The sequence below is a fragment of the Cygnus olor genome, chromosome 10 (genome assembly GCF_009769625.2).
Source record: "Cygnus olor isolate bCygOlo1 chromosome 10, bCygOlo1.pri.v2, whole genome shotgun sequence".
Taxonomy (NCBI): Eukaryota; Metazoa; Chordata; class Aves; order Anseriformes; family Anatidae; genus Cygnus; species Cygnus olor.
In genome coordinates, this window is record NC_049178.1 from 3798897 (window position 1) to 3826857 (window position 27961).

Below are 27961 nucleotides of genomic sequence, written 5' to 3' on the forward strand. Positions count from 1 at the left end.
AAATAAGTGTGTTTCTAGTAACTATGTATTAGCATCATCCTTCCTGTATTTCCAGCCTTCAACTACTTGGTACGTTAAAAGGAAAGCTTTTTTAAAGCAGATCTGATTCCAACACAAAGAATCAATTCCCATTTGTAGTATATCTCAAGCATTTGTCATGATCCAGCGCTTTGCTGAATCAAGGAAAAGGGTTAAGCATGTGCACAGAACCAGATGTTCATAAATGACTAGTAGAGACAAAGGAAAGTTAGGTGCTTTCTTTAGTAGCTTATTGAATTCGTATATAGCACCAAGTTTCTTAAAAGCAATTTTAGGAAGAAAGGACTGGTAAAGCAACAAAACATTTTCTCTAACAGGGTAAAAATCGATCTCGTGAATTAGAATAACTGGGAAGGAGGTTTATGTATGTTGTTTATGGATTATAAAACATGCTCATCAAGAGGGAAACGGAAAAGATGTTCTTTCTGTCTCATTTGTGTTGCTGGTATTTATTACTTGCTGGTATTTATTTCTAAAGAGCATTTACTCATTTGAAAAGAGTGCAACAGTTTGGTAGTCATCAATGTCTGCATTTTCTTTTCAAAATATATTGAATTTTTAACAACCTCTCCATCCTGTAAGTTCATGCTGTCTTTCCTGGTGTACAAATGCACTTTACAAAGTCCCTTGATGTAGGCAAAGCATTGACACTATGATATAGTATTTGTTATTTAATTAAAATCATAATGAGGCACTACCTAAAGTTGTTCAAAGTCCAGATGTGGTGATACTATTTTTTTGTTGTTTTGAATTTTGGATAATGGCAGGTTTTATACATGACTTTTACAAAACTGAAATGTATTCTTATCATTTATAAACTAAAGATTTATTTGGTTTGAATTGTTAGGCATGATTGAAAAATAGGAGCATGCATTTGCTAGAGCTGTGTAACAGAAAAGAGGGACAAAAATCTTGGTATGGCATTGTAATAACAATCTTGTACTTCTTATTTGTATTAGTGTACTTCAGGGATGCCAACTGGCACAGCTGAAGGTGTAGTGGTAACATCCTGTAAGCTGGGCATGTTCCATCTCACGTCAGCCCTACAAGGACACCGGGAGGATCTAGTCCCAGCTGCATTGCCACAGCTGCACTGTCACTGCTCTGGAGGTGGCTGACATCTGCCTGACTTGAAGCAGGGCAGAGCTCTCATCATCTGAAGAATACTATTTATACGCATGCGAACTAGCCTGCAGACGTTTTAGACATTGAGCTTATGCAGGTGAGGGACTGTTTTTATTGTCACTCTCTAAGTGACAGCAAACACTGCATTTTCTTTTGCACTAACTGGTGATTTTGCAGAGCAGTCCATCCCCAACAGATATGGAGGCTTAAGTGGAGGTTGACCAGAAATCTTTTGACTGTAATCTCAGCTGTCCGATTTTTCCTTGACCTCAAAAATATTTACTCTTTGGCAGAAGCTCAGTTAAAACTCTCTTTGTTGAAGTCCCAAGTCACATTGAGAATCTAACCCTCTGCCCTTTTAATGTTTGCGTTTCTAAAATTGGAATGATCATTGCTACACAGTTCATAGGCAACATTTTAAAGGTGAGAGTACAATTTCCAAATGGAAGAGCTAAGTGCTGCTGTGATTCTGTAGCTGAAGTTGAGAGACTATAAAGCATCAATCACAAAGAACTGTCTTGATGAAGGAGAATAACTACATCTATGGAAAAATGTGTCTATGGGGAGGTAGGGCAGGAAAGGGGAGCCATATGCATGCATGCTAAACCCCTAGAATTAGACAAAGGCCTGGGAGATTTAGTAGTTTGAGTGTCCAGCCCTTCCATCCAATGGTAGGAGTGATAGACGTGATGCTTGGTGAGATCAAACCTACACCTGACACCTGCAAGAACTGAACTATAGCCAAAGATATCGGGGGGTGATTAGTACACAGTGGAGGCAGCAGCAGTTATAGGAAGGTACGACTGAAATGGGAGTTTCTGAGCTATCAATTCTAGTTCCTATTATTTTAAGCAAGAATATTGTATGTTTTCTTCTCATAATCCTGTCACACTCCACAGTTTTGCTGCTCAGAGCTAGAAATCTTTTTATTACTATCTTAATTCTGTTCCAACTTGTGCACACATCTTCTTGTGCCAACACTGTTTTTTCATTTTTAGCCCATATGCTCACCCCACCAGTATATACTGAAAAAGTAATTCATCTGTTCTTTTTCGTTTTTTGTTTTTTTTTTGTCCGTTGGTTTGCTCTTTTTTTTTCTTTTTTTTTTCTTTTGTCTGAACTTAACAAGCCAATCTTTTGCAGTCCATCGTTGTCAGAGAAGCTTCCCATTTCTTTAGTCGTCCAAAGCAGCCTTCTTTGCACCCAGTACAAGTTTGATTTACTTTTCCTTAGATTTGGAAGACCAATGCAGTTATTCTAGCTGAGGTCTCATCTTTGTGTTTAAGAAGGGCGTCACTGAAGGACAGACATGGTGATTAAGTTTAAATAAGCAGCAAGAACAGCCAGTATTCCCAGGGGGAGCAACTAGGTGCAAGCATCTTGCTTGAGAACTGGAGGCAGCTGACAAAGAAGATGACTGCCTACACTGTTTGCTGTGGCTTCCAGTAGAGTGGTTTCTTGCCAGCCTGCCTTTTGGCAGTCTGGCATAAATATATTTAGTATTTTTTTAATGCCTAACTTGTAGGCTTTTCCTTATGTCCCTGCACCATGGATTGATAGTTAAACTGAAAAAAAGAAACAAACCCTTCTCCATGGCACATGATTTTTACAACTACTAGCTTGATGCTTCCAGTAAAGGTACCAAATAACACACCTTAAAATCCCCACAGTACCATTATCCTGCCTCACCTGTTTCTCTCAGATTTTTAGTGCTGTAGGATACCTGCCGGGGAAGCAAAACCAACTCATATAATAAACTGTAGGAACTGCAGGAACTATATATATGTATGTGTATATCTCTGTATATATACGCATGCATATACTTATTTAGAAATGCAATAGTTCTGTCTTTTCACTTTAAATTTTAAGAAGTGTAGTCTTGAGGAATTTTGGAAGTAAATTTAATCTTTTGCTCCAAAACATCTCCTTTTATCTAAGATGGTGCATAGCATTAGCACAGAGCATACAGAACTGTGTTGCTGTAGTCTCCTCTTGAAAGAGTTTCTGCAGACTTACTTGACCCTTGTGAGATTTCTCTAACAGGGAGGAACACTGTAAAGAGATGCCAACACTATCATTAGCAAGCAAGTGAAGGGAAAACTACGACCAGAAAATCTGCTGGTTAGCTCTTCCATGGCATAGGCAGAAGACTGAGTAATTCTACGACTGTTTTTGATGACTTTGAATACCAAAAAGTCAAACACCTTTGTGTTTGTGTTTGAATGACCAACCATTCCTGCCTGTTAAGTTAGCTATGCCTCCAAATTTGGATCAAGTATATAGAGACACGACAGACTGGACTGCAAGACTGTCTTTTTGTGAGGGTGCTAAAGGAAACAAGGCTGGTTCACTAAGCATGCTGGTAAATTATAGGAATGACAAAAATGCATTTTGAATAGCTTAGTGAGAACACGAAGTACCTTTTATAAGAGATAAGTTGAGCCCGTGTTTAACTTGCATTATTTCATTTTACGTGGAAAATGTTGCATGCAATCCAGTTACTGAAAAAACTAATCACATTCCTAAGTCTTTGTGAGGGAGGGGGGAGAGGAGGCTACAGTTAACAGCCCATCAGCCAGAAAAGGGTCCTAGTGATGCAGGGAACACTTTAACTCCCAGGTTCATCTGTCCTTTAGGTAATTTTGGTCTTGATGGAAGTAAAAGTTTTTAATTGTAAAGCCCTGAAAATTACAGGTTTCCCAAAGTAACTTACACATTGTAACTTGTACATTTTATCAAGCCTGTGAAGGTCTGTTCCTGAAAGAAGGGAAAATGCTGCCTAGTGAGTGGCCTGAATGCAGATTTGGGAGATAGGAAGTAGAATTTTAAATACTGCTCAAGTATTGATACTCGTTATGGATTTCTATAGCTCTTTTCCCAGATCTTTCTTTTTGTGAAGATGGAAAGAGACCATTTCTTCTTTACCAAATAGGAGGAGAGAAAGGGTTATTTAAAGTGAATAAAAATTAATTATTATACCAAGGATTGAAAGTCAAGAGACGAGTTCTATTTCTAGCCCTGTGGCTGGCTTATAATTGCTCTTTGGCAAGAGATGTCATAGTGTGACGCACATTTAAATAGGCTCTGCCTCCTAAAACAGGCAGTCTCTGGTCCTTGTGCTGTGCTGCACAAGCTGTGGTGCTAGTGTATGAGGCAGAGCCATGAACCAGATAAGGGAACTGATCCAGCTGAAAGCAAAAACAGAAAGCAAAAAGGTGGTAGGGGAAGAGAGGAGTTTTTCTTCAGCCAGATCACTTGCCTGATCCATATCATTGTGCAACAGTTCAAATGTGCCAGCAGGTGACATGTCAAGATCTCAAGCTTGCTGCATTGCATACCTTATCTAGAAGAAGAAAATATTTTCAAGTATTTACTACAAAATATTTATCTTTTAGTTAATGTGGCTTTCTTGAACTGCACAAGACCCTGGTCAAGTTAGACAATCCAAATAATTTCGTGGCAAAGCAAAAGCTCTCTCCAATGGTTTCACACTGAGTAGCTGTAAGGGTTGCACTTCTCTATCAGTCACTTGGTGGAATAAAAATGTTACCTTAAAACTGCCTCCTGCTTTCAAAAAAAAAGACATAAATAATATGCAAGGTACAGGCATTATCACACAACATTTAATTCATCCTCGGCGACTAGGCTATTGTTTTCCAAACCATAATGATATATAATTAATTTCATTGCAATCTATCGGAGGTTTCCTGGCTGCTGGACACCCTGCTGAAATCAGCCAAGCTCAGGATACATGAGTGCTCCAGTGGTTAACAGAGATAATGCTGTTTGTAAGAAAATACAAGAATTTCTGTTTAATTCTAGGACAATATTTTTTCTTGATTTTTGTTCAAGGGACCTTTTTCTAAACAAACAACAACAAAAAAAAGACTGAAAATATTTGGGAGATACCCAAAAAATAGCAAATGTGAATAATTCACATTGAAAAACTTCTTTCAAGTCAAAGTGATGTTCCCAGTGTGAAAGAAATGAGCTGCTTTTTGTGAACTGGGCCTTGAATAATGAATTTTATGATCAACCTCATTCTTTAGCTTACCTCATTTAGTCACTGTTAACTATTACCATTTTATATCAACCATGACTGTATATTCGTGGGATACAGGTTCTACAGATGATTTTCTGTAACTAGGTTTTTAGACCAGTTCTTAGGAGATAAAAGTGAACAACCTCTGCTGGGAAACCTTAACAAGCTGTCGTTTTCTATGTAGATGTCTTGAAAATTAAATCTCAGTTTTTCTCTTTTGTTGCTGTAGATGTAGATGAAAAAGGATTAAATAAGTGGAGACAGGTGAAAAGGATCAAATTAATTTCGTTGTCATCAGTGAATTTTTCACTGTCATATTGGTATATTGCTGTAAGAAAGACGTAAGGTGGATAGCCAAACAACATCGTGTTTTGGAAGCAGCTCATAATGTAGCCGAAATGGAGCCCCTACCTCAGTTAGTCAATAACTTATAACAACAATAATTCTGTTCCAGACACAGTTATGAAGATGGTTAGTTAAAGGAGAAATCAAGGGAAGCCAGCAGTAGCAGCAGTGACTGGAATTCTTGGGAGGTGCTCGAGGTGCGGTACCTGTTGGAAATGGTGGTGAGACTGTCCAGAACGCCCTGGGGAGAAGAGCCGAGAAGCTGGGAAGAAATGGAACACGACAGGGAGGTGCCATGTGAGCAGGCAGAAGTAGCAAGAATGGAAAAGGTGACAGTGAGAAGCAACAGAGAAAATTCCCCTGGGGTTTTGGTGTAAATGAGCTTTGTAGCATGATAAAGTGAAAGATGGGGAGCTCGGATCTCCAACAGCTAAGCTTTGAATCAGGACTGCAAAACATAGGGTGGTCCCAGAGGGGGAGGGTTCGTGGGACCCCCCTTCCTCGGGGCAATACTGGAGCAGGGGTAGGTGGGGCAGGAGACACGGTGTACTGGTAATGAGAAAGAACGAAGGAGAAAATTAACTGGACACAAGGTGGGGGAAGATGTGCAAACCTTGATTAGGAGGAGGACACACAAGAAACCAGAGACTGATTTGTTTGCAGGTGACTGTTAACCAGGACCGTGCTAGCCCTGACTCGGCACAGCACAGAGGGGCAGAGCAGTTTTGCTGTGACCAAGCAGGCCCTGGGTGTGTGCCTGCAGCACGTTCACCTGCTTGGCAGGAGTTGGGCGAGAATGCTCCGTGTGTTACAGAATCAGGCTGGTTAACGGTGCTTTCTCAGGGAGCCATTTAGACAGGATTGGTCCTCAGCTAAACACCAGGGACGCTTTGTGTCAGTAGAGTCTTTTAAACTGCAGAACTATCTCACTTTGCAATGGTAAAGTGAGTAACTTAAAATTAGAAGAAACACACTAAGGGAGTAGTCCTGAAGAGATGGGACCTGGATAGGCTGAGTTACTTCATACGTTTTGCCATCTTTAACCTGTGAAAACTGTGTATTTGATGTCAAAACTTGTGCTATAGTTAACACAAGAAGGTAAATCCTTGCATGCAAGCAGCTGGCTTAATTATGAAGATGTAACCAAGCAGTTGTATTGGTGGCTAATCTAACGAGTAGTGAACTAACAAGTACCTTAATATCTTCCCACGTCTGTATCTGTGCATTTCTGTTACTCATTCAAAGCTGTGCTGGCACAGTTAGTTGCTTAAGAGGCTACAGAATGTCTCTCAAATGAGGGATTTTTGTTGTTGTTTATGGAATGCTCAGCTACATAGGAGTTATTGTCTGCATTTCCCTGTATTTGATGCTATTTATTTATTCCTGTCCCTATTTTTTGGATGGGAACTTAAAATAAGTGAATAAGCTTCATGTTATCTGATCATACAGCTGATTTATAGTCATTTTCCTGGGTGCCTATTAGGTGTTACCAAAATGTTTTGGCATTTAGGTCTGAAGCTCTTTAAGGGAGTGAAGAAAATGGACAAATTATTCAAAATCCACTAAATAATAAAGAGGTTAAATCCTGTTGTTCTAGCAAAAGTCTTAGGTATTTAAAAACACGGTCTACTTGCAATAAGTCAGACAGAAGCACCTAACCGTTAGATCCCAACTTAAATTATGCTCCACTGAAAATCTGATCAGATAACTACTCGATGCATTTATTTAAATGTCTACACCTAAGTCTGTTTCATCTTTCAAATTATATTTTGTCTACAGTTGTGACCATTTTTCTATTAATTTCAGGCAGTTTTGTTTTGTGTATGATCATTCTGATCACAGAGCACACTGACTGCAGTCAGGCATGTCTTCATTGTCTCGTATCCTCCCCTAAATGTATACCCTGCCAGCAATTAAGCTTCCAACTGGGAAATAAGGAGAATGTGGTTGAGGCTGCAACATTAAAGAAATGAACATATATCAAATAAACTACAGCAAAATGACAAAAAGACTCTCTCTAAAGCCAGCAATGATAATGTTACAAGTGACTGTGAAAGCCTCCAACTAAAAGAAGCAAATGACTTTATCCATAAATGGACAAATTGATTTCTTTCTCTGGAAGGTGAATATTGCTCCAAACGATGGGGGGTAATGATCATTTTCATACATGAGAAATGCTCAGCATCATCCCTACCATACACTGCAGGTAACAAAGTGTCTTTCAAAATGTAGTTACTAATGTTTGTAAGGAAATCAGGGTACAAACTCCAGTGGAAATCAGGATTACTCTGCTGTCAAACTGGTAAGGGTGTTCAGCACTTGAAGGCATGCTACTTGTTTGTGCTTTGTTTTCCACGCAGGAAAAGGGCACGCAGCAATTCTCCATTTTTAGCCAAGTTCTTGCCACTTGCCTTTTGCTTCAGTTCCACCGCCATTGCTGCTTTCGTTTGGCTGCTGTAATGAATCAGCAGCTTGGTCTTCTGTGAACAAAGGTGCCAAGATCTCTTGCAATTGTATCTGTGAGCTACAGAAAAATTCGTGTCGCCAGCTAGGACCAGAAGGCTTTGTACTTCACCCCAGAACTACTAAATCCATCCCACCCGTGGTAAATTTCAGGCCAGGCACTCTGGTGCTAAGACTTGTACCAATAAATTACATCTGCTGAGCTGGCACCTTGTGGCTCTGGAATGAAGCTGTACCAGAAAACCATGACATGTTTGGCTATGACCCAATGCTCAAGACTTGTCCCAAGAAAACCAGTGTGCTTACTGGGTGTTAAATTGGCTGGTCTCCTTTTGCCGCAGTGGTGCATTGCAGCGAAGGGCACAGTGCAGCACGTGTGTGTGCTCACGCGATGGCAAGGCTGCACGTAGACAAGGCATGGCTTTTGTAGGATGTTCTCACTGGGGAAGAATCTGGAAGTGTTGCTTTGGTGTGTATTAAAATATAACACACGGCGTGGTTTGTATATGCATGTGCATGCCTGAGGCAGTGTCAGGAGAGGCCTTGTATATGTTATTTGTGCGGTGGCTGAGCAGAACCAGCAGTGTCCGTTTGGCACCTTCATAAGCTGGGGGTGGCAGGCACACAGAATGGGGACTGTACACCTGAACTGTGCACGTCCAAGTGGAAAAAGGAAGCGTAATGCTTTCAAGACGAATGGATATTTTAGCTGTAAAGTGCAATCTGCATCCATTCAAGGCAAAACTACCTGTCACTTTATCATGTCTAGGGTCTGGTTTAGGACTGGGATCATTCTGATGAATGCAAATGGATATTTTCCTGACCTTACAGAGGTAGGTAAAAGTAGGACCAGAATTATGTTCTTGAGCTTTTTCTGCTTTGACTTTCAGGGAGACTTACCCAAGAAGGTGCTAGACTTTTAGCTCATATAAGGGCAGCAAACAGTGCTATGTAAAAGCAAGGCAGCCACTTAAATGCCATTCATCAACTTTTATCAGTGTTCCTGCTAACAGTCCTTTTCTCGGGATCACTGAGTCTGGTTTGGCTACTTCATGCCCTGACTGCTTTTCTCATGCATCTGTGCCTCATCCCACATGCTTGAGTTCCACGGAATGGTGTTTTCTATCTCTGAAGGTCAAAATCCTCGTCATGACATCACAGCTCATTTGGTTTAAGCCAGGCTGAGGCCACTTGAGCTATTAGGAGGTTTCAAGTAGAAAAAGAGCAGGAAAATTAAATCAACATTTACGAAATGATGGCTCCTCCATCTTGCAAAATAAGTTCAGCAGCACGGGAAAAATAACACAAAGACACTGAGCTATTTCCAAAAATGTAAAATTTATCAGACTAGCATTTCATGAGGTCTAATATAGTAAAAGGATGAATGCCGTCCCCCAGCCAGCTAATCAGACTGCCTCATATGAGGAGATTTCTTCCCAGCTCCAGCTGGTCTTGAAGCATGCAGGCTGGCAGTCTTCATGATTTTATCAGTGAGAGGGCAATATAAACTGTTCCTAGCAGTATGAACTTCAATAGTATTCTGTACTTATTCAGCATCTTTGCCTTGACAATTTCAGAAGCGTGTAACAGAAGGGAGAGGAAATTATCTCCCATTTTTCCACAGGGAAAACTGAAGCAAGCTGTTACGGACTTCTCATGTGTATTTTGGAGAGGCAGCACACTCAGACTTTGAATTTAGACATTGCTTTTTCTGTCATTTTTTCACCTCTTTGCTGGAAAGAAATTCCAGAGGCAGCGATACGAGGCCTGGGTGCAGGAGGTCGCCCTAGCCTGCCAGGCCTTTCGTTCATGGTGAAGCTCCGTGTGAGATTTGGGTTTATCTGTATTTTGACCTTGAACTCTGGGAGAGAGCTCTCTTATTTGATGGCACGTTATATGGCAGAGTTGATGAAGGAACCATAGAGCAGGTGAACCGTCACAGGTGATTTCTGTGCTGAGAGGTGTCCCTCTGGCCACGCTGCCCTCTGAGGCAGCGGGGAGCTCCTGGCTGCTCTGGAGATGCTGGCCTGGTGCTGAAGGAATGAGTGGGAGTCCTGAAGAAAGCGAGATGGGAGACAAACACACAGCCATGCCCGTGTACCCTTGTACTCCTTTTGAATTTCCTGTGCTGGGTGAATTATCTTTTTAATGATTTTGTGTGGCCACGTTTACATTTTGGAAACATGCTGGCTGCTCACAGCCTTCGCTCTACAGCAAGCTCACTTGGCTGTGTAAGGAATTCGCCCAAAATTGCGTGTCAGCACTCCTGCCCTTTGAATGCTCTATTTCTGTCTCATAAAAAGCATCTGCCTCATGTGTCTCCGCAGAGGTGAACCAAAAGGTTGGAAAGGTGGAAGAGAGCGTGCGGGGAGCAGCGGGTCCCTGTGCAGCAGCCTGGGAAGTTGTCCCCTCAGTGAGGAAGGAATGGGGGGAGAGGGTGCACGAGGGAGGCCAGGGTGCACTGATTGATAGAGGGGGTGAGGTGTGGCGGCCTGGTGTCCAGATACCGCAGAGTAGCTCACAAGGTATAGATTGTCAGAAGGGAAAAGCCCTGACTGCCCTCAATTACACGTCACTTTTGTCATACTTCTCCTCTATTGAAAGAGCTTCCCATCCTGCTCAGCTGACAGACTCCTTTTGGGAGCAACCACTACTAATGCTATCCAAGACAACTAACAGACCTGACTGAAATCTAGTAATTTCATGATCAGACGAGTCTGGTAAACAGGAAGGGAATTGAAGCAGTACATGATAATTCTTCCAATCCTTTTCCTAAATCCAAGGAAAAACCCTTGGGCCCCAAGTTCTGGCTGGCTGAGCTCGCTGCAATCCCATCCCAAACAGGGATAAGGATGCTTCCTTATCTGAAGTTCCTAATCCACCACTCACTACAGATGTATGCAAAACTCCAGAAACGTAGTTAGGAAATTTTTTTTTCAAAATTTACCTTTTCAAGGTATATCCAAGGCCCTGTGTAAAAATAGTGGAAAAGATTTGGCATTTAGTTGAACAGATCTTGTTCTATAATTTTTTGTTAGTTGTCTTGTGATTTGCTGCTGTATAAACCGTGGCAGCTAGTGAGCTAAGTGAAAGCTTAGCTCTAGTTTCATGAGTTAGGCGGATATCATGTAAACACTGTTGCTTTTTAATGGAATTTATGATGTTAAGCCCTAAACTGGTTTGAGCTGCCATGCACAAAGAAATATCAGCAATCTAGCCAGTGCTTTGGGTTTTATTTCAAGATGCATTAAAACGCCACAGTAACAGCAAGCACTGAATGTGCATTTCAGTGTTAAAAGGAGATACTTTTGCTGCAAAGAGATGTGAAACCTTGTTTTCTTGGAAGTCTGGAGAAGGCTGTGCACTGGGTTTTTCAGTGCAAGGTGCTGAGCACTGCATTCTGTTGACAGAGGTAGGCAGAGCTGCGTGCATTCAGCATGTCCAGTGACACACCAGAGTCTGGCAGAGGCAATGGGCAGAGTTCAAGAAGTACTGAGGGAGTCAGTAGTGTACCCTGTTTGGGACTGAGTGGCTGAGGAATTTAATATTACCTGAGAATTAGTACCAAATTTAGAAGGTAATTTAGTCCTGGGGGAGAGCACATAGCATCATCACATTTCTACAGTTTAGCATCTGCTGCTTAAGCTGTCTGATAGATCTTGAAAGGCTGAAAAGGGCACTGACCTTGCTGGGAGGTTGCTTTACTGGCCAGCATTGCCGTGGCGATGTGGCATATCTCGGGGTCCGTTGGGCTATGAACGCTGCTGAGCAGAAGCTGGGAGGTCCGGCCCATCGCGGCGCCGCGAGGTAAATGTGCTGAGCAGTACAGCGGATCCGGCAGCAAGAGCCCTGCACTTCCCGGCTCCAGAACGAGGCACTGACCCAGCTTTATCCTCCTGTAGGACCAGCTTGCGCTTTTTGTATTATTCCAGCACATCCACTGCAAAGGGAGACTGTGACAGCTCCACCTGGATGTTTGATTTTATTTATTCATGGCCTGTGGAACAATGAAGTCAGAGGTAGGTGAATGATGCAGTGCAGGAAGTTGCTGCAGCAGTAGCTTTGCTACAGAGATGATGATTTAATGTATCGGGCTAACAGCGGAGGAAAATATTAATAAATTCTCTTTGTGCATGTATCGGGCAGGGGGTAAGGCTTTCTAAGTGCAGCAGATGACGTTTTCTAATTGCATAGCTTTCTCTTATGCCTGAAGTAGTGATGTACAAAGGTTTTGTTTCTCTTAACGTTATAGAAATGCAGTCTTTTAAAGGCTAAGCTATCCATTTATCTTGCTAGAATTAGCAGAATGTCGTGTTTCGTTCTTTTAAATGCATATCAAGTTCTCAGCAAAAAATAAGCATGTTAATCACTGTAGCTGATGCACTGTGTTATGCAGATTGCGAGCGTTGATTCCAGACTGTAGGTTCAGCTTTCTTATTTGCATTTAGTCAATCAAGTCTGCGCCCACCCCGGATCCCTTCTGGTGAATTTCTGTGGATTTTGTTGCTCAATGTATTTATTCTCCTCTGAGCATCTGCTTTAAAATAAATCATCAGAACAATAAGCGGTCCTACAGCAGAGGCAGCAGAATATCTCGGGGAGTGAAATCTTTCTGTAGAATCGCATGCAGTCTGTGCAGCTGTTAAAGGAGGGGTTTTAATGTAAACCCTGAGGATGTTTTGAGTTTTTAAAAAGCCAATCCCATGTCTGTCTTGTACACAGGAAAGCATGGACCCATAGGGCAGAAATGCAGATAGATTCTTGAGATAGGTCTCATACCACGTCTCTGAGGCTGGCCTGTGTGTATAGTTGTTCTGGGGTTGTATAATGGAGAGCTGGAGCGTGGGGATGAAATAGTTGGGAGCTGGGGGGGGGAGGTCATTTATTTTTTATACCTCTTAGCATATGACACATTTCATGTGCTTAACATTTTTGTAAAACATATTTGTTAATTCCTATCAGTGTCGTTGGATTTAAAAGATACTAATCTAGTGTCTTTTTAGTTTAAAGGGATATTAATCGTTCCTATTTTTTCCAAGTAACCGATACGTTAAATTGCTTTGAATTTGGTTTGACTGTGTTCTGCCAAAGTTGATGAATGGTCAGAAGCAGCGAAGCAGAAATCTGACCTGCCACCACAGCCAGCACCCCGGACAGGAAGCTGCGAGATTCCCATTTGAAAACAAAACCTCTCGTACGTGCTGCTTGTCGAGATGTCAGTGCTTGTAGCCCTTACACAGTAGTGGGATCTGGAGGTGGTCTTCTAATGGATCTTGTAATGCCTACATACAGTTAGAAGTAAAGAATGAAAAAATCCCTTAAATCATAAGCCTAGCGTGGCTAGTTAAAGGTAAAATTCATAGCCAGATGGCTGTTTTATGACATTCTACATAAATACAGTGAAAAATGCCTTGACTTATCATATGCTCATTGCTACAAACGTATCTGCTAGGGATGGCACGGCACCTGTGAGTTTGGGTGCAAGTTCTGTAGGCTGTGAAAGCCCGCTGGCTGTCAGGTGGGGGGGTTGAACGAGGCTGACTTCTAAATATGGAACGTGGTTAAGCAGACGGAGAGGTGTCAGTGGCGTTGCATCAGCGGATTAAAGGGTATTTGGGGGTGAGAGCGTTTGCTGCTTTGAGAAGGTCACAGGCAGAGTGATTCGGCTTGGTCTCTGTAAACACCAACTGTCCTGTTCCTCCCGGTGCTTTCCATGTGTATGGTTCTGCACAGCCCAGCAGGCCATGTGTGGCACTTCTCTTTTCACTGCTCAGGTCAGGGTTTTGGAAAGTGTCCGCCCGTGTACATGCTGGGCGCCTGAACAAGGCACCGCTGGTCCCAGGGGAAGTCAGCGTGCAGCACCCGTGGGCAGGCTTCGGGTGAGAAACTCCTGAATCCTGCTCTTTTAGAAGTGCTTGATGAAGACAAAAGTACCTTTAAATATTACTAAGAATGACTTTTTCTTTCACCAAGTTATCCTTTAGTTTTAAACATGGTACCACTTAGAAGCATTTCTCGATTTTTTCCTAATTCTTCTGACGTAAATGTTTTTTTCTAAATTAAATGAGAATAAGGGGTATTATTTTGCATCTTAAGAGAAAAAGTATAGGCCTTGAATCTATAAATGCATAGCTTCATTAGAGTTAAAGAATTTGTGCTTATATATATGATTTGTGCTTATATATATGATTACATGTTTGAAGACCTGGAGCCTTTCGCATGTGTGGTTTTGGCTTTACTGTAGTCTGAACAGGAAGGATTGTTCGCATCGGATGTAAAAGTTTCTTACACGGTACAGAAATTGAGGCGGGAGCCTGGGGGACTTACATCCTGCTTAACGAAGTCGTTGGGTTTGGAGTGGGTAGAGCCAAGGCCTGTCACATATTATTGCTAGTCAAGTCATGCTCTTTATGCCAGAGGAACTCTAGTAAAAAGCGAATGGCCCCCATGCTGAACAGCAGCGCAGCAATAAACCCTCAATTTACATACACACCGGTGCCAGTTTGAAGCAGTGAAGGGCAAACACTGCATCAGCAACTGCAGGAAGCTGGAGCATTTTTTCATTACGCTGCCAACAAACTTAGGTTTTTCAGATGTAAATAATATTGGGTTTGCTTTAATGCACAGGCAGGACGTCGCTAGTCTGCACCAGCGCCGAGCGGTGTGTCGGGCTCTTCGGAACTGCTCCTGCTCTGCTCTTGTGCTGCTCAGGAACAAAGGCGAGGCTCACGCTGGGGCAGTGCCGCGAGCCAGGCGGTTGCGATGAAGCAAGGGCAAGGCTGTTTCTGCCGTGTACCGCTGGGGCTTGCGTGGGCAGCTGTAATGTCTTAAGACTCTTACCTGTAAATAGCAACACTGCCACAATGAGAAATGCACCCTTAGTGGAGGTGGAGAAGGGGGATTAATTGTGCTTGGAGGGAGCTGCAAATTTAAACAGGCAAATTACACAACTGTGCTGCTGCTCTCCCCATAGTTTGACCTAATGCTTCCCCAGTGCTTAGTCTTCAGAGTAGCCAACAGCCTCCAAAGGAAATTACATTTTTCAGGATTTTTGTTTTAAGGAAACAAATAATTGCAGGCAAGCTCGGTCCTGTTTTGGGACATCCCCCAGGCAGAAGCCACTGCATTTGTTAGAGGGGTCTCCTTCAGAAGGAGAAAATTCAGATTTGCCCAAGTGCAGAGGGCTATCTGGCCGCTGTGCTGCACCTATTGGAAAATTCTCTCTTGAAGGATGAGAAGGAAGATGGAAGGGGAAAAAATAGTGGTTTTTTTGTTTTGTATTGTTTTGTTTTTTAACAGATAGTTGCTTTTCATCAAAACAATGCATCTATGCCCCTTGTGAGAAACACCATAATTGGCTACTTCCTCAACAGCCAGATTGGCCAAAGCGAAAAATCCTGCTGAATTCAGTTTGGTCTACACTCTTCGTTCTTTTTGGTCTCTAAAAAATAAAAATAAAAAATATCCCAGGCCTAACTTATGCAAAGAACAAGCAGTTTGGGAAAGGTTTTAGCCTCTGTTAGAAGGCTCAGTGAAGTTTTCCCTGTGAACAGTGGGTCCTGCACCAGGCTGATGCTGTCCAAAGGTCTGTGGGTGCCCAGCGTGCGGCAGCGCTGTGTAGCAGAGGCGCTGATGTGGGTGCTGACAGCTGTAGTGGCACCCTGAGGCTTCCAACTGAGACGTGGTTTTGAGAAACAGGGAGGAGAGCTGAGCCCGCTGCCTTCTGGTGTCATTTTCCTCCTCTGCTAGGTGTTCATCTGAAGTTGCGGTGAGAGCCCCTTTGTGTTTTATAGCAGGCAGGAGGTGCCTGCACTGTAACCTGAAGGAAACCCAGTTTCATGAACTCTGGGTCAGATCTTTAAGAAGTTGAGTTAGGGGTTCTGCTGTTTTGTGTTGATCCACAGAAAAACATAAATAAACACCTTAAATCAGAAATGCATAACTTTACATTTTCAAATCATTTCTATAAACATTTACTGATTTATATGCATAGCACAGGCACCCACAGGACAGATGCAAATGTCTTCATTTTTCCAGATGGAAAGACTGAGGGAGAGGGCGGGAGAGCAGGGTTTGTTCAGCTGCGGAGGCAAGTTGACATTAGAGGCAGCGCCAGAGTCTGAAACCCGTGGTTCCCAGTGCTGTGCTCACACAGCTGCCTAGCAGCATTAGCCAGTGTGTTTCACATACTTGAACAATGAGAGAGAAATACTAAAAAAAAAAAGTGTGATTTTGTGCATATGTACATGTTGTGTACGTGGCATCTGCAGAATACGGTCTTTGGCAGACGTTTTGAGACCTTTCAAGTGAAATCAGATGTCCATCTCTCCATGTCTTGCAGGCAGTGCTGAATAGACAGTTCTATTTAAATAGGTGTAATCATATGTTATGGTTCACAATAGAGCTCGCTGCACCCCATGTCTTTCTTCTGTGTGTTATTAAAATGCTGAGGAAAAAAAAGCTGGACTGTCTTTGAGCTTTCAGTAATGATCACAGCAATCAAGATAGTGGAAACAACTCATATTTACAGACAAACAGAAAAAGGAAACTCATGATAATATATTTCCCAGTCTTTCCAATATTCCCAAGCAGTTGTGCAGTGCTGAAGTCCACTTTGCAGGCACAGAAAGCCTCGGTTACACAACAGCTAAGCAGCACCAATATATGTAATTAATGCAATTATACTGGAGGAGAAGGGGGAGAAAAACCAACTTCTTGGGAGGCAAGGGGTTGATGATGATGACCTATTTGGGCTTGAGGCAGATAGCTTCACACTGATGTGCACTCCAACAGAATCTTCCTAAGATTTAAGCAGAGAGCAGAACGCGTTGAGACGACCTGCAAGGCAGCAACCAGCAGAGAACAAACACAGGGCCTGAGGAATGTAGCTCAAGAAATGGCCTCATGTGCCGCCGTGCATTTGATATGTTACACGGAGTGGGCAGTGAAGGGTGTTGGTTCAGCTGTGTGCCCCTTCCACAGAGCTCCGTCCAGAGATATGCTTGGCTTTGGTTCCAAATGGGAGGAAAAAAAAAAAAAAAGGAAGAAAAAAAAAAGCATTGCCTTTTAAACACTGCTCTCTTTTTCCTTCTTTGATAGCTGCTGCCAGAGCAGGCTGGCCTCAGATGTGTTTCTTTCCAGTGAAGGGCAACAGGAAAATATTTCCTGCTAATAAGAGTTTACTGGTTGGATACTGTCCGTAGGACATGTTAGTATAACTGTGATGTTTTGTGTCTCTTGATTAACATGATGAATAGACTAATGGAAAAATGAAACTTCAATGTGTTATCACCAGCAAAACTGATGTGACAGGAAACGGGGAGGGCAGAGCGACACCCTGCTTGCTCTAAGTGTCTGAGCAGAAGGTATTTGTATTCCATAGAACAGCTTATCTATGCCTTTATGCTGTTGAATCACTGGCACACATGAATTTCAAAAGCTTTGCTTGGGGACTGGAGTGAGAGAAACATTAGCCTGCTAATAGAAGCATAAAAGGCTGGATGGAAAAGAAATAAGCCAAAGAAAATAATTGCCTGGTTACATTTCACTTGGCTATCCTCTCCTCCTTCCTTCCCTCCCTGTTTGTGTGTCACTTTCAGTCCTGTTGTCATGCGACTCCTCTGCAATGCCATTTGTTTTGTCACTTCATCCCACCCTGTGCTTGCCCTGAACTTTATAGCTTACCAGCATTACTTGCTTGGCTGCTCTGTTAATCTCTTCACGCTACACCACGCTTCAGAAATTCTTATTCTCTTCACTCAGCAAAACAGAGAACCGCAGCTCAGTCTGCAAGTTCACTCCATCCGAGCAGCACGACTGCTTATCTTGATCCCGTTCCCAGCGCAACCTTTGCACCACTGGCAGCCTGGCTGGCAAGCTCAGCAAAGGGACCGAGACAGAAACGCCTCCTGAGGAACAACTTTCCTTTCGAGGGAGGGTATGGTAGGCTTTGTGCAGCAGCAAGTGGACCCCAGAGCAGATGTGTACTGCAGGCCCTGAGGCTGGAGCCAGCTTCTCAAGCAGGATCAGCTGCTGCTGAGTGTGAGGCTGCGGAGCACGGAGCTCGCAAGGGTAACGTTTCATGCCACTGACCATGCCCTGTGTAACTGTCAGTCCAGCAACCTTCATTAGCAACAAACTCACATTCCAAACATTTCTGAAGTAGAAGTCAGGCCAGAAAAGGAACAGAAATGCAGAGGACTTCTTTTCTTCACACATGCTTGCTTATGTATTCAGCAGTCCTAAGTCCGGACTGGAGTTGATGTGTTCTCTCGGCTTCCAGAGCAGACAGGTACATTCAAGCTAGACATTTACTCCAGACTTCTCACCACAAGGGGACCCAGACCAAACACCTACTGCCTTAGCCTTTGCAGAAGCGAGGTAGGTCTAGAGCTTTTATTTCATTTTTGTCCTTGTTCCTGCAAGGGACTGAACCAAAATCCCAATTCTAGCTTTCCAGTTCAGCCTTTGCTCCCTTCGTGTTTTTGAAAAGATGAGGAAACCTGCAGAAGAGATCTGTGTGCATCCTCTGCTTCACTCATGCTCAGAAATCAACAGAAGTGAGTGAAGTAGCTGTCAGCTGTAAAAGAACACAGGGTATTAGCATGCAAAAGGAGCTAATACTGAGCAATTCACAATGCTACTGAGGTTTCTGCATCTAGTACAAGCTGCTTGCTACAGCAGTGTCAGATCTATGAAGTCTGAAATAAAGCGAGATGCCTGGTGTGCATGTTTGCATATCTACACCAGAAGTGTTTTTGAGCTTGCATCTGATGCATAGCATAACTGGGGCTTGAGGTCAGGAATAATATCAGAGTTTGAAGCACTTGTGCATGCAGTTAGTCCTCATGTTTGCTTTGCAAGCTTTCTTCTCTTCACTCAGCTATACCCCCAGTTGTTTATCTGAATGCTATATCTTCTGGGTACTGTTACATCATCCTTTTGCATGTTCTTCCACTCAGAATATCTGACCTGAATAACTTCTGCCCACTGCAACAAATGTCAGTGTCTGCCTAGCAAAAATTTCCCAGATGCTTCTCCCAAGACAAACAGCATCCTGGGAGCCAAACAGTAGTTCTTATAAAAATCCAGTTTGCAAACCAAATCACTGAGTGAGTAGAGTTTTCTGTTTATGTAGCCTTTGCTTTTATTCAGATTGCCAACAAACAAGTTTGTCTCTTTATCCAGGCTCCCTAGTGAACTTGTATCCACGTTTTCAAGACTCTCACTATTAACTGTTTTCAAAGCTTGGGCAAAAAGCCTGTGTTATCGCTCCTGAGTATAAACTGGAGGGTACAGTGAAATATGGCAGTGGAGATAGATTCAGAAAATTGGCTTTTATTTGTTTTTTTTCTAAGACAGCTCAGAAATGACTGTTTGAGAAGTGTTTATCTATAAAGGGAGAAGCAGCATTCAAAACCAAGATGAACACAGTATTGATATACATGTTTTTGAAGGATATCCTTTAGTGAGTATCATAAGGTCCTTTGGGACTGAGCCTTGGTATTAGAGTAGGACAAACTATGTTGAAGAGTTGCACTCACTGAATGAAAGCTGGAGAACTGTGTACCTTGGTTTATCATTACACTGCTGTTCTGTCTCCCTTATCTGTTGCTCAGACTTTAGTAGATACAGTTGTGTTTACTCCCTGGATTGACTAATATGTTGGTTCAACCATAGAAAATTGGCTGATCAAAACAGGATTAAATCACACTTGCAGCTGAGAGTTGTTTTGGAGAACACAAAGAAGGCACTGGATGCTACTCGTGCCGTGGGAAGGAAATGGTCATCAGAAAAGAGAATCAAAGACTGATAAAAAGAAATGGCATCTGCTGATAGCCAAGTGTGATCTGACCAAGTAGGATCTTGAACAGAGGCTGTATTCTATGGCTTGCATGTGATCACAGTAGAATTGTGCCATTGAGTGCCATTTCGGTTGTTTTCTTATGGAAAAAAAGTGTGGTTATTTGAACAATCTAGGAAAAGTGAGCCACCCTCTTAGGATATGTTTACCCAATCTTTTAAAATATTCACTTCCTCTGACATTTTTATTTATTTTGGCTCATAAATACTGAGCCAAGCTGTTTCCGCTTTCCTGAGCTCAGTGTTTTTAAAGGAAGCTAATGCTCTGTCTTGCTAGAGAATTTCAGATAACTTGATAGACGGACTGCAGATAAAAAGAACGATCCCATCCTGCAAGAATGTCCTCCCAGATTTTCTGGTTCTCATAACAAACTAAAAAGATCTCAGCTCAGAAAGACCATACTGCAAGTCTTACCAAATTCTGGATAATGTGATTACAGAAGTATTTTAACAGGTTAGCCTGTGTTGTAAATATATGATCTTATTATATGAATTTTCTTATCTTAAACTTGTCTAGAATGGATGAAACAACATTTCAAAGTGCTTCACAATTCCCTGTCATCTCAGTGGAGGCTTCTTAGCAGCTTTTAAAGCATTGGAATTACTGTAAAATGATATTCTGTCATCTCTTAGTAAGGCCCACACTCTAAACACTTTTCTACACAATAGAAATTAAAATAGAATTGAGGAAACTGTCGTTCAAATTCAAAGGCTGTCTAGTGACTGAGTGTTTTATATTAAACATAGGCTCATATCTAGGGCATGGTTACTTGGAACAACAAATTGGAAAATGTAAAATAGTACATAGGTCAGATGTAGGAAATCAAATATTAACTCTTTCCTTACTTTTTTTTTTTTTAAGTGTATGCATCAAATGCTATAGGCACAATCTTGTTCTTTTTCCATGCTTTAGGACATCAAAAGGGTAAGCCTTTTTTCTGTAATTACATAGCTTATTGGATGAAAATAAAATTAGCATGCAAAATAAACAAATAATTCTAAAACCCTCCAGAAACCTACAGATGTAGTAGATGTGATGATTTTGGAGTCATCTGCACGTGTGCTGTTTTCGTGGCCTCTCTGGAGGTCCTTTGTTGGTCTTGGTTCTCTAGCAGAATGTCAGCTTCCTGGGGAGCTGTGTGGCTTGCTCTCTCTATACAACACCTGAATAAAATTTATTGTGATCACAACTGCAAATGCAAGCAAAAACTATTGTGTGTAGTTACCTTTCTTTAGGCAGCAATGATGCAGTTATTGAGGCACATCAGAGAAAAACTCTACCCTAGCATGTAGCTTGCTCGTAGGAGTAGCTGTCTATGTAGCTGCCTATGTGGAGCCCCCAGGGAGGTGGTCTGAAGCTTAAGTCTATCTGTTCCTGGGCCAAACGATGTTTCCTCCCCCCGGGCTTGAGCTGTTACTCAGACCATTTTGTGGCTTCTCTCACTGCAGACTTGTAGAATTGGGTCCAATGTGCCTGATTTTTCCCCTGAAGATGCAGCCTGCCTTCTTTCGGTGTCAAGGATAGGCTCAAGTAGCAACACATGGCAATGCAGGGGAAAAGCAAGAAGTTGAGAACAGTGACAAGTAGTGTTTCACTAGCGCTGGTTTGGGCTTTATTCCTCCTGCTGTGTTAAGATAGTTGCAGCCAGGTAGCTGAATGTGTGTCCTTCCATGTCTGGGCATAAGCATCACTGGCTCCTGGGTACATAAAGAGTTAGCTACAGCACCCACTAGGTAGGTAAAAGTTTCTGCTGATCTGTCTGTTGCTTGGATTAGAATGATAGCCAAGCACACATTTGTTTCTCATATAACCAGCATTGAATTTGGGGTGCAGGAGATGAAAAATGAGGTTGCTGCATGAACTTCACACAACAAACCAGTACAGAAAACAAGGATATTTGTCAAAGGGGACAAGTGATCATATTTTTGTGGCCTATGGATATGTAGTAGGATTTTCTTTCATAATTGTTGTTCACCAGCCAACCTGCAACCTTGGTTCTTCATTTCATACAAACTGCTGATCCGAGTACAATCTGCAGACTACCAGTGTCATCACTTACTGAATCTTGCTGCAAAAAGTACTGTATGCTCTGGGTGGCGTCAGCCAGCGTGCAAGATAACTGTGGAGTCTGAAAAATAATTCTTTCTGCTTCCTGGGTAAAGAGAATATCTACTTCTGGGGCATACTTATGGCATAAACACTGGCAAAAGCTCGTGGTTAGGAAGAGGAGGATAAATTGTGTTTGATCTGTAAGAGTAAGTAAAGTTGAAAACAGAAATGCACAGAGGTTACTTGGTTGAATAATGAGCTGATCTAACGCTGTAAAGTCATCGGCTATAATCTAACAAGAAATGCAAAAGTGGCTATTTCTGCAGGAAGGAGAATTTAGAAATGCTGTGTAATATGTTGTGGTATGTATCTTTGTGACTGCATCTTGTGAGCAGTCTACTTATCACTGACCGTACTGAGGTAAGGCTGCAGACACCCCCTTCCACACTTAACTAGATCCTGAGTGTGCCTACATGATATTTTGCAGCTAAAATCTGGTGCGTTTTAACTCCTCCAGTTCCTAGAGGAAAAACTGTCTGCCTGTTTTTCATGCACATGGAACACCTAATGAGACGGGTCGCCTTGCCTGCTGGTACGTGTCAGAGTCCTGTTTTACTAAGGGCAGAGAAACTACCTTGTGCCTCTGTCCTGACAGCACAGAGCAGACACTCCCTCTTATTGGTGACTTAAAAGAAATAAAGGTTTGTGGGCATGCACTGAAATGAAAATAGTCCAGAGATTTAATACCAAAGTACTCAGCACTTCCTGAGCATTGTGGCACCTTTGGTTTGATTCTGATGGGTACTCTAATCCTCTAGAATACTTCCAGATAGAACTGGAAATTAATATTTTAATTGATTTATTCAGTTGTGCAGAAATAACTTGGTGGTCTTTGTTCCCTAAATAAGAAATGAAAAATTTGTGACCCAAGCTGGTCACACAGCAGTCCTGTTCAATATGATTGTATCGCTGTAAAGAAAGAGCTTGCTTTCTTTAAATAGCCACCCTATTAGCTGAGCAATGGTGGAACAGCTCTGGAAGGCACTTCTGTGACATTAAATTATGTCTGTGCAGTATCTTAGTCCCTTCTCTGGATGTGACCTTCATCTGCCAAATTCTGACAAACCCAACTTGAGATACACTTGCCATACCCCGAGTGAGATGAAGCCTGGCCAGCTGAGAGATTTTATCCAATGACTTCAGGAACCAGGCCTTTCTGATCCTGAAACAGAGAGCAGGTTTGCCCTCCCCAGATGGCTGGTGGGGCTGTAGAGAGCACATCAGGAAGCAGTACGCCCGCAGCAGCGCAGCTTTTACATCTGGGTGCGTTTTTATGGCTGTGGGGCCAGAGAACTGTGTGAAGTCCTCATGGACCAGAAAGCACAAAGGGTGTTTTCTGTTGAATAGATGCTTTAGTTGCACAAATATGTTTGTCTTTCAAATTGAAATACTTTAGTGATGTTCTCGTGAAGCACAGCCACTATCTTGCTAAACCATATGGGCTCTGAGACGATCTCAGAGAGCGTGGTCAGCGAGAAGCAAAGACCTCCCCAAGGGAGGTGGAACTGCTAACAGTCGACAGAGACCTGATGTGATGTTTTACACAAGGGCAAATCATCTGACTTCGTTTACTGAGCTGACTCCTACATTAAACAATTAATTTTAAAGCAGAGTTTACCCTCCACCCCCCCAAATGGCATAGTTGCAGTGTCAGCGTGGAGGAGCCATCAGGCAGTTTCTCTTAAGTGTAATATAAATTTTAGCTCCTGATGTATGCTTTGCTACAGATGCTTGCCAAGACTCTTTCTATAAGAATTAAGAAGGGTTTCTTTAAGCAAAAATATCCATGTTGTTTGGCTGCCAGAGCACTGCACATTTCTGGACCTTTTAAATTAAGAGGAAGGGATTTGTGTTAGAATAACATATAAGTGTACTGTAATATGGAGTTCTTCTGAAGCAAGACTTTACAAAAGCAGGCTAGATCCCTTTCAGTAAGATTCCAGAAACTGTTTCCAAATATTGTAATATACTTAGAGGACCTGCAGTGTGTTTTCTTAATTACTGAAGGTCTTTTTATTTTAATTTTTATCAGAAAAAGAGGAACATTTAACCAGAGTATGAGGAAGTAATTTTTCACTCTGCTTAAAATGTTCCAAACAAGTGCTTATTTTTGTTTCCCAAAGCTGGGTGGAGTGGTGAGTTTTGTGGCTGACGTCGCCATCACCGAGAGATATGACCTGTTAGCTGTATATTCTAGCAGTGATGTAATCCCAATTTAATGTTCATTTTTTAGTTCAATGAATTTAGAACAGAATTCTCAGCATATTTTTTTCTTGCAGTCTCAGCCCACATTCCTTATTAGCTTGTGCAAAATGTCTGCAGTTAAAATTCCCTCACGGGTAAGAGCAGCGCAGGCCTGGCCTGGCTGCATCTCTGAGCTTCTGACCCCTCTCCCAGCCATTGTGGTGATGAATATAAAATATTTCATGCTTTCATTTTTTAGCATAGTGAAGTGCAAAAGCAAGACAGGGACTTTAAATTGGAACAATCAGATCTTTTGTAGGCCTCCAATACATAGTATGCATATATGGACAGGCATTCAAGACAACACCCTCCTTACCCACTGAGAGCTTAACCATAGCTTTACTTCAGAGAAAACTGGTACTAACATTTGTGGCAGAGCCCTTTTTATTGCTAGCACTGTAAAAATTCTCCTCTGTACAGTTTACTTCAGCTGTGGCCAGCTGCTGACCCTAAACTGTCATTTGCAGTAGTGCTAAAATGCCACCTTACATGTTTTTCGTGGAGCACGCTGCCATTTCCTGACAAGTGAATGTGAGGTTGCCTGATGTAATTGCTACGAGGAGTAATAGAGAATAGACATTCTGAGTGTCTACGGAAATGCTGTACTCTGAAGGCTTACATATTTGGTTGACTTCTGGCAGCAGGATTGTTGCTGTCAGCAGATCTGAGGAATGCCTCTGCCGCACGCTGTTGCTTGGCGAGGGTTACGCGCAGCGTCCAGCTGACCCTGACTAATCCTCGGGCCTGCGCTGAGCGAGCGGCTTGTAGGCCTCGTGCGTAACGAGCTCGGGGGGCTGCCTGCCTGCCTGCCTTGGAGGACTCCTGTAAAACACCTTTCGAAGCTGCTCTAACAGCCCGGCATCACAGGCGGCAGCCTCTTTAGTCAGGTTAAATGAAGTGATTTGTAAGCACTCACGTGCTAGAGTTCAAGGGGGCCACCATGGATTTAGTATGTATTCGTGTTTGCTTTGGACACCCAGCCACCAGAGCTCCATGTCTTCCGTATGAATCTAATTGTTCAGGTTATTGCTTCAAGGCACAAGACTGTCAGGTTTTTGTTCCCAGTTTTGCTCCTAAAATTACTGCAGAATCTGTTGGGTGGAGATAAACTTCCGCAGCTGCTTTCCCCATGAAGGAGCCCGATTTTTTCCAGCTCTGCAAACGTGGAGCAGCTCTCCTGTGCTGCCAAGGTACTATCATTGCTGTTGAGAAGGAACTTTCATCTCCACAGTGTGGGAATGAAATGGCCATGTTTTTAACAACTTGCTACCTTGGCTTATGGCAGATGACTGAACTATTCCTCTTCTCCCCTCCTTGGTGTGTCACAATACAGAGCAGCTATAGGTAAAGAGGAGGCCAAAGAGGCTCTCCAAGCAGATATGCAATCCTTCTTCCCTTCATCATCAGTCGGTTCCCTCAGAGGTTTTTTGTTTGTTTGTTTTTTGTTTGTTTGTTTCATGGAGGAGGGATGGAGGAATGGGACAAAGAACAGAAAAAAAATGTGGTTTTATCCACATTGGCTCTTTTCTGAACAGGCTGACAGGTGGCAATGCACGCATCCAAAACCATCTGATGCTTACTGAGCTGGTCTGTAATAACAGGACTACCTCCTAGACAGACTATCACAAAGAAAACTTGGTGTCACCCTGGGGACTGGGCAGTTCTGTTGTTTCTTCCAGAAAGCCATGGAGGACAGAATTTGCCCAGTTCTTATTCCAGCCCATGTATCCACACCACGTATATACACCAGAGGTGAAGGCTTTCAGATGTATTTTTACAGCTTGTTTTGGAGGTAATGCAAGCAGATTGCCTTTATAAAACTGCTGTAGGAAGTGGGATGTAACTATTACTGTAAGAAACTTGCCCTGAAGATAAACATGACAGGAGTTACGACAGCCTTGTAGGCTATGGAAGAAGAGCAGCTGATACAGGTGAAGAAAACCTTTTGAGAGCTAGGAGCTACTTGTGTATATATGCATAGGTTAAAATAGCAGATGTTAGCATAAGTATGTTTCTAAAAATAGTCAGTTCCCTGTAGTGTGTAGCCTGCAACAGGAAGACACACGACACACACCTTGGCATCTTGGTTATCTTGTAAATTATTTATATCCCTCTGGTGTCATTCATTGGACATAACTGTGTACAGTGGGCATATTGTGTATAGTGGCATTTTGGGCACCTGCTTAAGTGAAACTTCAGACGCAAATGTTTTTCCCTTGGAATTTGTTAAAGAAGACTTTTCAGCTGTTGTAAGGATATTATTTAACATGCTGCCTTCACATCACTGGTAGCATAATTAAAAAATACATTGTGTGCCGCCCTGCACTGCTGTCTTGTTTGCCTCACCCTTGGGGTCTGAGAGCAAGTACAGTCTGTGTAGCTAAAAACAAACAGTGTGCGTGTCTGCAAAATAGGATGTACACGCAAAGAAAATCAGGGGACTAAGATACTGTTCTTAAAAGGATCTTAATCAGTAAAGTGTTATTTATTCTTTAAAGATTTAAACAGAATTCCATGGGCAATTCAGGGCCAGGAAGACTCCACATAGCTCCCACAGTTTCTAGACCCCAGAATAAACACTGTGGCATTTTGTGTTGTGATGCAACAGCTGGAGTACTGGGCCACGAGCTGTGCACCAACTCAAAAAGGCTTAAAATTCTACAATAAAATAATACGAATAAATTCTACAATGTTAAAATCCCCATCTTAATTCTTCCGTTTATGAAATAAAGTCTAACCTACCTGTTGGAGACGACAGAACTGCAAGGCCTGAGGTTGTTTTGCAGTTATGATGGCACAGCAGCATGTAATGAGAAGCAGGAGGCATAAGCTTTCACCCCCTGTAACTCTTGGCCAGCAACAAAGATGCATATTAAAACCAAACTCTTCTGAGCTGCAACTGCTCAGTGTAGCACTTGGGATTCCTGTTAGCTTCAGATCCCAGTTTGAGTAAGCAGTTAAGGCTTTTGGAAGCTAGCGTGGACCTGGCTGTGGAGGGTTTTTTTTCCACAGTGAAAGGCAATTAGCTGTAAATCATTCTGAGGAGCTTAATAGCACAATGTGCAGTTCATCTTGCATTTGCCTGCGTGTTTATACCTGAGAATTAGGTTGTTATGTTGTTTACTGTTTTGGAAAATATCTTAAGAGAATTTGTTGATGAAGGTGCTATGATGCTATGATTATCTGTCAAATCCACAGGTATTTACCGCTGATGATGCAGGAGTCTGCCAAAGCTGAGAACGTTTGGTTCTTTATATGGAAGAATTTTCTTTAGTTCCGTCTCATATTAAATTCTTTGCTTTTTATGATGCCTGCCTCACAGTCTGCATAGACCCTTTCTTCTATACTGCGTTCTTCTTTCCATGCCGTTATTTCTTATTTTAAGTGACAGATGCAAGGAAAAAAAAACCACCTTGTTCTAGTTAGAATGAATACATAAATAGTCCTTTTAAGGTGATTACAGAGTACTTCAGATATCCCTCCAATGTTAGAAGTGTTCCTCAGGAGTTACGGTTTTAGTACTTTTATATGCCATACCTTTACACTTAGCCATTTAAAATGTTGACTTTGAATGACCACTAACCTGCTGATCTGCCTTATCTATATCTTTGTGAACAGAGGGATGGGTATTTCTCCCCCGGTCCGTCATTGCTCTGCTGATGCTGTTCTGCATTAGCCCGTAGCAGGATATTGCAGGACTTTGTTTTGTATGATGTATGCACATGGAAATT

General features: G+C 42.3%; 1 protein-coding gene across 21 annotated transcripts in view; it reads left to right on the top strand.

Moving 5' to 3' along the window:
* Positions 1-27961, top strand: part of IQSEC1 (IQ motif and Sec7 domain ArfGEF 1) — a 341869-nt gene that overhangs the window by 224503 nt on the left and 89405 nt on the right. The window contains exon 1 of one of the 21 annotated variants that reach the window (XM_040569097.1): positions 11808-12033. The exons of the other annotated variants lie outside the window; for them this stretch is intronic. The gene's annotated coding sequence lies outside the window, so the exon portion shown is untranslated. Of the gene's footprint in view, positions 1-11807; positions 12034-27961 lie in introns of those variants that run through there. 21 annotated transcript variants of the gene reach the window in all.